Source organism: Heliangelus exortis, chromosome 20 (genome assembly GCF_036169615.1).
Source record: "Heliangelus exortis chromosome 20, bHelExo1.hap1, whole genome shotgun sequence".
In the NCBI taxonomy this organism is placed as follows: Eukaryota; Metazoa; Chordata; class Aves; order Apodiformes; family Trochilidae; genus Heliangelus; species Heliangelus exortis.
In genome coordinates this window covers 2,748,895-2,759,373 of record NC_092441.1, presented here as the reverse complement: position 1 = coordinate 2,759,373, position 10,479 = coordinate 2,748,895, and positions in this window count along the sequence as shown.

Genomic DNA, 10,479 nt, shown 5'->3' with positions numbered 1-10,479 from the left:
TGGGAACTTAGCACTCCATCGTAGTATTATTTTTCTTCTGCTATTAAAATGAATCACACTGTGCCTAATTCTTCTCGGGAAGATGAATGTGTTGGAGGCAGCTTGAAGCCATTCAGTGCCTCACAAGCCTTTGCATCTTTCTATCAATGTTCCAAAATACTCACCTCTGTTTTTTTGGATGTCTGTAGAAACAAAATATAAAATGGCTTCAAATACATGGCAGGCTGTTTAGCAGAGATGAAAGGGTATTTGAATAGTCTTTTAAAAATGAATGGAAAGTGAATACTCTCTTCTGTTTCAATTATAAGTGGGACATGGAGCTCGTTAGACACCACCTTAATATGTGACATGCTGCAAATGTTCACCTACCTTCAGCCTTCCAGAAACATTTTGTTTTTCAGCTTGTCTTGGGGTAGAGCTGGTGATTACAGGTCTGCCTTGTCAGCTGCTAAATGGAGAGGCAGCGTGGGAAAGTTCTACTTTTACAGCTTAAAAAGTTTAACATCCAACCCATTTATTTATCTTTTTCAGCTGGCATAGAAGAGGGGGAGGGAGCAGGAACCTTATTTTGACCCAGGTTTTTTTTTTTTTAGTTTGGGTTCTTTTTTTTTTTTTCTAGTTTAAGTTTATCAGGTTTAATGAAAGCTATGTAAACTCTTGCTGAAAACCAAGTGCCTGCAGAGCTGCTTGCAGCATCACAGGACCTGCAGAAATGTCCTGATTTGGGTCCTTCCAGAAGAAGAAAATAAATAGCAGGAGCCCACAAAAATTGAGCTCAGGCACTGCAGGAAAGACAGCATTGAGTGAGACCTAACCACTCCCCAGACTGAAAACACACTAATACTTCACACTTTGAGCATTTTCCATCTTCAAAGCAGGCTGGAAATATTCATTAAGGCCCCTAATACCCCAAACCTGCCCATCCTGGATAGTCCTGGTGGATACCTGGCAGTGTGGATGGGACAGGTGGGGGTCAGAGCAGCTTCCAAGCCAGGTGTCTGCTCTGCAGGCTGGATCAGGGGCCAAGAAACCCACTGACAACCCCTACTGCACAATTAAAATGCCCCAACAGACCTTTGATAGTCCTCAGGAGCATTGGGACCATGGAGCCTGGAGGAGCATTGGGCATTCATCACCTAAAGGCATTTTTTAGGGGGAGAAAACCCAAGCCAACACTTTCCCCAGGTTGGTGGGGATGTGTGGCAATGAGCAATGGGTTCCAAGAAAGGCTGGAAGTGGTGGGAGTGGGGCTGGGCTGGGCTGGGCAGAGAGAAATGGTCACAGGGCCAGTTCTCCTTGAGATGTGTGGGGACAAGGCCCCTGGAAATGTGTCCTTTTCTTCCCCTCAGCAAAAATTAAACTGCATTTGGATTGCAGTCATCTGGGTCAGCATCCCAAAAAACCCATGAGGCTGCCCCCCAAGAGAACAGAATAAAAAAGTAACATTGCCAAGCCCTCAAATCATCATTTCTATCATGTGCATGTCCTGGTGGGGCAGGTGAATGAGGTTTGTGCCCCAGGATGGGGAACCTCAGCCCCTCAAGCAGGGCAGGCAAACATCCCTGGTGTCTGAACCTGTACCCAGGGGTGTTCTCCCTTGGTAAAACCAACTCAGGCCTCCAAAATTCCCAGCAGTGGAAGTGAGGGGTGGAGGAGGGATGCTGCCAGCCTCCCTCATCACTCAGAGGTGGTGGTGAGATCAAGAGCCAGGCAGCAGTAACTTGAGGAGCCCTTCTCCAGGAAAGCAATGAACAAAGGGATTTGTCACCATCCTGCAGCCTCTCTGCACCATCAGAGGGGATGGGAACCTCCCCTCCTTCCCAGCACATCATTTACAGCATCCCAAGGCACAGGGACTTTGCCCATCCCCTCCAGTGCTCTGCTGCAGCCCCATTCCTCAGGTGGTAAAACAAGAAAAAAACCCCAAAACAGCAGCAAAATTTCCCTTTCATGAAGATAAAGACAGAGGAGAGAACAAGCAGGTTGGTTTTAACGGCGCCAGGAGTGGGGAGGGTGCTTTGCATTGGTGAAATCCCATCAAAACTCCCAACCTCTTTTTTTTTACTTAATGTTGTTTTGTTCCCTGGGGAGTTTATTCCCTCCAACCCACGAGCCAGCCCTGAGCATCTGCCCCTTCACACTCTGCTTGGCTCCTATTGGCAATTTTATTCCCTTCCTCCTTCACCTGCCATTAACCTCCTGTTCCTCAAACACCTTCCTCCAACTACTCCGAGTTGTAACCTCAGATTAATTAAAAAGAAAAACCAGAAAGGAACACTCAAGTCTTTAAACAAGGTTCCTATCCCATCGCTTTCAAATGCTCTCTCTTAATCACAGAGCCCAGAAAACACCCACACAGAGGAGCCTGGAGAATCATTGAAGGCAAATAATCTTCCTTCCCTTTTGGAAAAAGGATCAGCCAAGCTCTGGATGGTGAAAGCAGCTCTGGGTCAGGTCCTTGCCATTCTTCTCAGCAACATCCCCTCTCCCTGCCTTGCCCAGCCCCACACACACTCTCTGTTCCCCCTTGCCTTCATTAGCATCCTCCTAATCATAATGAAGTGTCTTAAGCTGGATTTCCTAACACTGAAGCCATGGCATGCCATATGTTTTAGCTTCCCTTTTAAATTAAATGAGTGTTGTGCTGCGTTTCATCTTCAGGGAGCATTGAACCCACGTAGGGAGAGAAGAGGCTAATTTTGGACAGCAGATCTAGGTGAGAGCATAATTCCAGACAATTTTGGCTGACCTCCTTGGGCAATGCCCTTCATCTCTTTCATGAGAAGATCTATTTTTAGGAAAGAAAGCCCATTAAGTCTCGCCTGCCTTAATTCAGTGCTTCGCTTGATAAGATTTGACGGGTAGGTCTTTTTTTTTTTTTAAAAAAAAAAAAAAAAAAAAGCAAGCAGCAAGACCTTCTGGGAATTCTGCCTTTCAACATTTGTCTTGGGCCCTGCAGGAGTCTGGAACATTTCTGAACCCTACAGTTGGTCCTGCTTTGAAACAACCACCTCGTCATCCCTAACGCCTGGCGCTGCCTCCTCATCTGCAGTCACAGCACTCCCAGCTCCCTGCTCCTCTGGCACCTCTCCTTGGCTTCCCCTTCTTCTCCCCTTCTGCTGGGCTGCCTCAAAGTGAACCCTCATCCCCCAGAAATCCTTCAAAAGTCAAAGGATAAACAGGATGCCTGGCTGGGAAGCTCCAACCTTGGCTCTGCCCTATGCCCCCCCACTTGCAGAGCTGCTTCCCACATCCTCAGCATCATCCCTGTGAGGGACCCCAGGTCTCATCCAGCCCTAAAATACGAACAGCACGGAGTCAGCAGAACCTCTCCACCCCTTCAAAGTATTTGCAGGTGGCTACAGCAGCCTGGCAGAGCTCGGAGCAAAAGGTTTGTGCCTTTTCCAAAGCTCATCGTTCTTAAAATCCTTACATCCAGCATTTCTCGTATCCCAACCAACACAACAGCCTTTGGAAAGGTTCCACAGCAGGCTGCTAACCCAAGTGGAGGTTTGCCCACCTCCACTCGTGAAAATGTTCAAGGATTACACAGCAGGTGACTGATCTGTGCCTTCAGAGACCAAGCAAGCAATGAACAAACCCAGCCCAGCAGGATGGGGGCAAAGGGAAGGGATGGGGACAGGGCACTGCTCTGGGGATGGATGCTGCAAACCCAGTTGGTACCCAGAGATGGTTTGGGGATAAGGAGGGAGCAGCTGAGAGAACTTATAGGTGGGGAGAAGAGCTGGAGAAGGGTTAAATCCTGCCCCATGCTGTTGCCATGCAAAAAGCAGGCAAAGCACCAGAGTTTTGCATTGAGATTCAAATGCCCAGATCAAAGCAGAGCTCCAGGAAGGAAAGGCCAATTTAGGTTGGAACCAGAGAAAAAAACTTTCTCAGCTAACTTCTGGGAAGTGAAACAACCAGGTTTCAGAAAGCTTCCATCAAAAGGCTACCTCGGAGGGAGAGGACTTTCCCTCTCCTTTCCCTCTCTTCCCAGCCAGGGAATTATTCCTGGACACCAGCTCACAACACCCCCTGGTGCAATCCCCTCCCTGCTCTTTCGAAGCAGACACCAAAATGCTCTGGTTCTTTCCTCCAGAAAAGGAGGAGCTTGGGTGAATCCTGCCAGCCCCAGCACGGGTGTCCCTGTGCCACCCAGCACGGGTGACACGGCCCAGCATCCCCAAAAGCTGCACCCAGCCAAGCACCCAAAGCCTGTGGAGAAAGCTCCTGCCCAAATTGGGCTTCATGGCCTCTCGGGACGGCTGCTGCCCCCCAGCTCAACGTCTGGTGAAGCAGCCAAAATAAGATTGCCCATTTTTTCTTCCGTGCTGTTTATTCCAAAGCAAACAAACAAAGGAGGGGGGTGGAAAAAAAGGAAAAAAAAAGGAAAAAAGAAGAGGAAAAAGAAGAGGAAAAAGAAGAGGAAAAAGAAGAGGAAAAAAGAAGAGGAAAAAAGAAAAGGAAAAAAGAAGAGGAAAAAAGAAGAGGAAAAAAGAAGAGGAAAAAAGAAGAGGAAAAAAGAAGAGGAAAAAAGAAGAGGAAAAAAGAAGAGGAAAAAAGAAGAGGAAAAAAGAAGAGGAAAAAGAAGAGGAAAAAAGAAGAGGAAAAAAGAAGAGGAAAAAAGAAGAGGAAAAAAGAAGAGGAAAAAAGAAGAGGAAAAAAGAAGAGGAAAAAAGAAGAGGAAAAAAGAAGAGGAAAAAAGAAGAGGAAAAAGAAGAGGAAAAAAGAAGAGGAAAAAAGAAGAGGAAAAAAGAAGAGGAAAAAAGAAGAGGAAAAAAGAAGAGGAAAAAAGAAGAGGAAAAAAGAAGAGGAAAAAAGAAGAGGAAAAAAGAAGAGGAAAAAAGAAGAGGAAAAAAGAAGAGGAAAAAAGAAGAGGAAAAAAGAAGAGGAAAAAAGAAGAGGAAAAAAGAAGAGGAAAAAAGAAGAGGAAAAAAGAAGAGGAAAAAAGAAGAGGAAAAAAGAAGAGGAAAAAGAAGAGGAAAAAGAAGAGGAAAAAAGAAGAAGAGGAAAAAGAAGAAGAGGAAAAAGAAGAAGAGGAAAAAGAAGAAGAGGAAAAAGAAGAAGAGGAAAAAGAAGAAGAGAAAAAGAGTAGAAAAAAAGAAGAGAAAAAGAAGAAGAAAAAAGTAGAAAAAAAGAGAAAAAGAAGAAAAAAGTAGACAAAAAGGAAGAAAAAGAAGAGGAAAAAGTAGAAAAAGAAGAAGGAAAAAGGAGAAAGAAGAAGAAAAAAGAAGAAAAAGAGAAAAAAAAGAAAAAAGTAGAGAAAGAAGAAAAAAGTAAAAAAAAAGAAAAAAGTAGAAAAAAAGAAAAAAGTAGAAAAAAAGAAAAAAGTAGAAAAAAAAGAAAAATAGAAAAAAGAAGGAAAAAGAAGAAAAAAAAAGAAAAAGGAGAAGAAAGAAAAAAAGAAGAAAAAAGTAGGAAAAAGAAGAAAAAAGTAGAAAAAAAGAAAAAAAGGAGAAAAAGGGAGAAAGAAAAAGGGAGAAAGAAAAAGGGAGAAAAAAGAAGGAAAAAAGAAGAAATGGAAGAAAAACAGAAGAAAAAAAAGAAGAGAAAAAAAAAGAAGAAAAAAAAGAGGAAGAAAAAGAAGGGGGAAAGAAAAAAAAAAAAAAAAAAAAAAAAAAAAGCTTGATAGTTTATCTTTGGTAATTTATAACCCTGTCCTTTCTCCTTTGGGATTCAGAGCCCTGACCTCTGCTGAGCTGGGACGGGGGGGTGAGGAGGAGCTCTGCCCGTGCCCCTGGGACAGGTTCCCAACGTGGGGAGAAAGTGTCTGCTCAGCCACTGGAGCTGCACGGAGCTCCTTGGGCTTTCCAGCCTTTGTAGATTTGCAGTGCCTGGAAAAACCCTCCCGACTGCCCAACACGGGGTGTTTAATTACCAGGTAAGAGAATTTTTTTCGACTCCATTTAATTATTTGATTGCACAGTAACCAAAGAGTGGAAGAGGGCTGTAGCCAGAAGGCACTTCAAAGCAATGCCTTGATGTTTCTTAGTGGGCATTAATGGTTTCTGAAGGCAGGAGATTGTTTAAAAAAAAAAAAAAAAAAATTAAAACCCTCCTCATGATCCCGCCAGCAATCTCAAAAAAATGCATAAACACTGGAATCCTCTGCCAGGGAGGGGGAAAAAAAAAAAAAAAGAGTTCAAAGGGATCTGAGAGTTTTCATGTAAAGTTTAGAGTTTAAGGCGTGACTGTTGGCTACGGAGCCTCACTGTTTGAACTCTTGTTTATTAAAAACAGTTTCCCAGCATTTCACAGGGTTCAGAAAGACAACAGTAAAGTGCAGCCTTTTTCACAGCACAGTGTTTAAAGGCTCTATTGATTTCTACCTATCTGTTTTATCTTTTTCCTTTTTTTTCCCTTTTTTTCTTTTTTTTTCTTTTTTTTTTCTTGATCAAATGCTGAAGTTTAGCACAATATCCAAGAGGAGGCTGAGCTGGGGCTGTGGAGGAGAGAACTGCTCTGGGATAAGGGTTTGACTTTATGTTTTAAAAATACTTTTTAACAGCTCACTCCAGACTTTTTCAGGGCCCCAGAAGGCTGGATGACAGCAGCAGCATTAGGAAATGACAGCTCTGTTGGTCCCAAACTCCAGCTGCCTTTTTTGATATCATCACCAACCCTCCAGCCTTTATCTGAGCCTGAGCTCTTCATCACCCTCCAGATGAAAAAAAAATTGGCCATTGGGAAGAGATTTTTATTTTTTTTTTCAGGTTGGGAGCCTGTCTGGGCATCCATCTTATTTTTGATGAGCCCACCACCACCCCAAGAGTGGCCTCATTCTCTTCTGTGCTTTTGTCTCTCTTTTTCCTGGGGTCTCAGCCAGCCTTGTTTGCTTTAAAAATCCTATTTAAAAACCCTACTTTTAAAAGTCAAAGGTTTTTCATCCAGCCATAAAGTAAAAGGGGACCTGCAGCACGCTGTAGCTTGGTGCTGTTGGCCATGAGATGGGTTCTGGGGTGGGTTCTGGGGGGGGTGAGGCAGGAATTGGACCTGCCCTAAGGTTCCTGCCAGGGCAAGGAGAGGAGTGGAGAGACACATGGGAGCCCTGGGAAAATCCTGGGTTGTCCTGGGGGAAAAATAAAAATAAAAAAAAAAAAAAAGAAAAGCAAAGCTTACAGCTGAGTGTTTTAGCAAGTTCTTAAGTCTAACTGGAGAGATCTGAAGATAACACAACAGAGAACATCAGCCATCCAGTGCTGGTCTAGAAGTATTGCCAGGAGACATCATAAAATGCACATTAGGAGCAGAAATAAAGTAAACAGAAAGCAAAACAAACAGAAACATCTGCTGAGCAGGTAGCCTGAGAAATAAACTCCTTATTAAAACTGTTCTCCAGGCTGAATCTCAGCTGCAAGTCACCAGGGGGCTGCCAGGTGACACCAGCCCAGGCTCTGACATGGAAGAGGGAATAATAATAATAATAATAATAATAATAATAATAATAATAATAATAATAATAATAATGTGGGGTCACAGCCCAAGCACAGCAACAGGAAAGGAAAATGGGATGTGCAGGCACCAAACAGGGGGTTGGTTGAGTCTCTGGGCTCAGTCCTGCCAGACCCCTCTGCAAATGTGTCCAGGGATGCCCCTCTCAGAGGGCTGGATGGGGGGAGGATGGAGGGAGGATTTCATTCCCTGGAGGGAAATGGGTTATTGGGATTGAGGGGGGATCAGATCCTGGGGATTTAAAGGACACTCAGGAGAGGAGTGACCTCCAAACCTGAGGACAAGTCCTCTTGACTGAGGAGATGCTTCCTCGGATGCTTTATAGCCACGGAGATAAACTCAGCTTTTAAGTGCAGCAGGGAAAGAAACTGATGGAAAAATTCACAAAAAAAGTCTAAAAAGGAAAGAGCACCAAATTCCTTGCTCTAAGCAGCTCCTGGCTGCTCTGAAGATGCTCCAGCTTTGCTGTGCCCAGTGACTTAGCAGCAGAACCCAGGTGATGCTCCTGCCCTCCCCATGCTCGGTGCAAATCTCCCCCTCCCAAACCCCAGGGACTGATGAGAAACATGAACTTAATTTTGGGCTCTGTTTTCCCTAAATCGGCGCAGTTCCAGTAAAATCAGATTAAAATACCTCCAGTTCCTGATGTTTGGGGGATATTTCAAGTCAGATCAAAGCACTTTTAAAGCAGTCCTTTTGGTAGCACGTTTGATGAGAAACACAGGTGCATGAATATCTGCAGCGGGGCTGGTTTAATGTTGCCTCAGAGTTCTGCTTCTGATCCCCTGAAATATCAGCTGGGGGCAGGGGGAAAAGAATGAAGGAAGGGATGGATGATGTTTTAATAGAAGACTACTTTTTTCTTTTTTTTTTTTTTTTTCTTTTTTTTTCTGGATATAATTTGAGCTGCTTCGCTTTCTTCCATGAAAACTTCACCTTGTTTGCCTTTTTTTTTTTCTTTAATCATTATGAGAAAGAGCCCATCATACAGCAAAGAGCCACAGACAGGTGGAGAATAAAGTGATTTACAGGCCATAATCTTTCAAGTACAAGGGAAGGGGTTTTAGATCCTTCTCTGCAGAGCCAGCCCAACCCCAGGCAGTGCTGGTGGTGTAGGATGCAAAGCTGAGTTGTTGCAGGGGCACGGGGCCTCTCCCTGATATTTTTGGTCCCCACATTTTTCAGGCACTTTCAGATGACCCATTTCACCCAGGAAGGTGAAAGTCCTTCATCTGAGAACTGATGCTCTCAGGGTTTCCTTGTGCTGCCTCCAAGCGTCACCTCAAATCTCAACCACCCACTCAAACCACCTCCTATTGCCCCAAAATGAAGGTGGGTGAAATTTAACCATCTGACACAGCAAATTAAAAGTTTTTTTCCTCTTATACCTCAGGGAAATCAGTGTGTTTCTCACAAAGGGTTCAGCCCTGCTTGCTGACAAACGATGTGACCCCAGCCATCCATCCCCACTGGGACAGGATGGGAAGTGCTATAGGATCCCCTCTGCTGGGAGCTTTCAACTTTTATTGTGTGCAATTAAAATGCAGATGAATAACACAGTAAAATAATAAAACGCTCCTCATAAAAATGCCCCAGTGAAACAAAACTGTCAGGACACAAGAAGGAAGGAAAAAAAAAAAAAAACAACCAACAACAAAAGAGCAAACATTGCTTCCTCTCAAAAATCATGGAAGTTTAAACAAACTCTTACTATCAGAAGGCAGTCAGGGGGTGTTTTGTAGCTTCCCACCCATCTACAGCTCCTTGAGAAGGTTCTGGGGATCCAAGAACCCTTCAGAAATGGGCTGCCAGGTCCCCAGCCCCACCTGGCCCTGGGATTTCTCAAGCTCCCCCAGCTGCACATCCCTGTCCCCACCACTGTCCCCACTGCCTTGGGATGGAGAGGAGCACAGAGGCACCAGCCTGCCCCAAGTCTGGGCTAAGCACTTTTTCTAGGATACCATTAAACAAGGCCCCAAAGATTCAGATTTGTGCACTTTTTGTTCCTTTTGCAGGAAAATCACATGAAAAAATGCAATGGAAACCTGGCTGGCACTGCATGATTAGGGAATTGTTGTATTTGTGTGAGATATTTTGTTTTAACCAAGGTGCTGTCAAGTTATTTAGTATTAGGAAGAAGCACGATAATAATAGTAGTATTATTGCTGTTATTTAGTAAGAAATAATAAAAAAGACATGTTTAGACTGTCAGTCAAGTGCTGGAGAGTCCAAAGATGCAAGATTTGTGATTCCCATTTAAACTGAGGGTGGGAATGAGGAGAATAAGGATCCATCCATCCTTCCCCCAAAAATCCACCTGGATTTTTACAGGAACAGCTTTTACCCTGTGGTTTCAAGCACTGGAAAACCACAATAATAATTAGATTAAATAAAAAAAAAAACCAAAAACCACCAAAAACCCAAACCCCACCATGTTTTCTTGTGATAAGTGATGGGGCTGGAGAGCAAACAAAGCCAAGAACAGAAGGAAAATAAACAAGCAGCACAGCCTGGATATCAAGAAGGAAATCAGACATTAAAGCAGCTGCTTTGCAGCTCTCTCCTGGTGGCTTTGAGTCCTACACCTGCTCTGAAAAACCCAGACACAACTTGGAGAACATACCTGTGCTTTGCATTTAGGAGAGCTGATCCAACAGTGAAAAAAAAAAAATTAAAAAAAAATGCCTGACTTGGGAGTGCTGGCAGGGGCTGCTCTGCTGGGGAGGGAAATGTTTGCCCAGTCTGTGCCTGAGCACTGCCAGGAGATGCTGGGGCATCACTTGGGGGGTACTGGGGATACTGGGGGTACTGGGGAGCAGATGATTGGCACTACTGAGCAAGACTTCATCTTGCATCAACTTCATCTCTGGGGCCCAGAGCATCCAGGGGATGCTGGAGGATTCCCTTGCTGCTGGAAAAGCAGCTGACATCCTCCCAGCAGGCACTGCTGAGTTCTCAGGTGACCAAGCTGGCCTTGAATTTTGTCCAGGATGCCACAAACCCAGATATATTATTGTGTTGTTA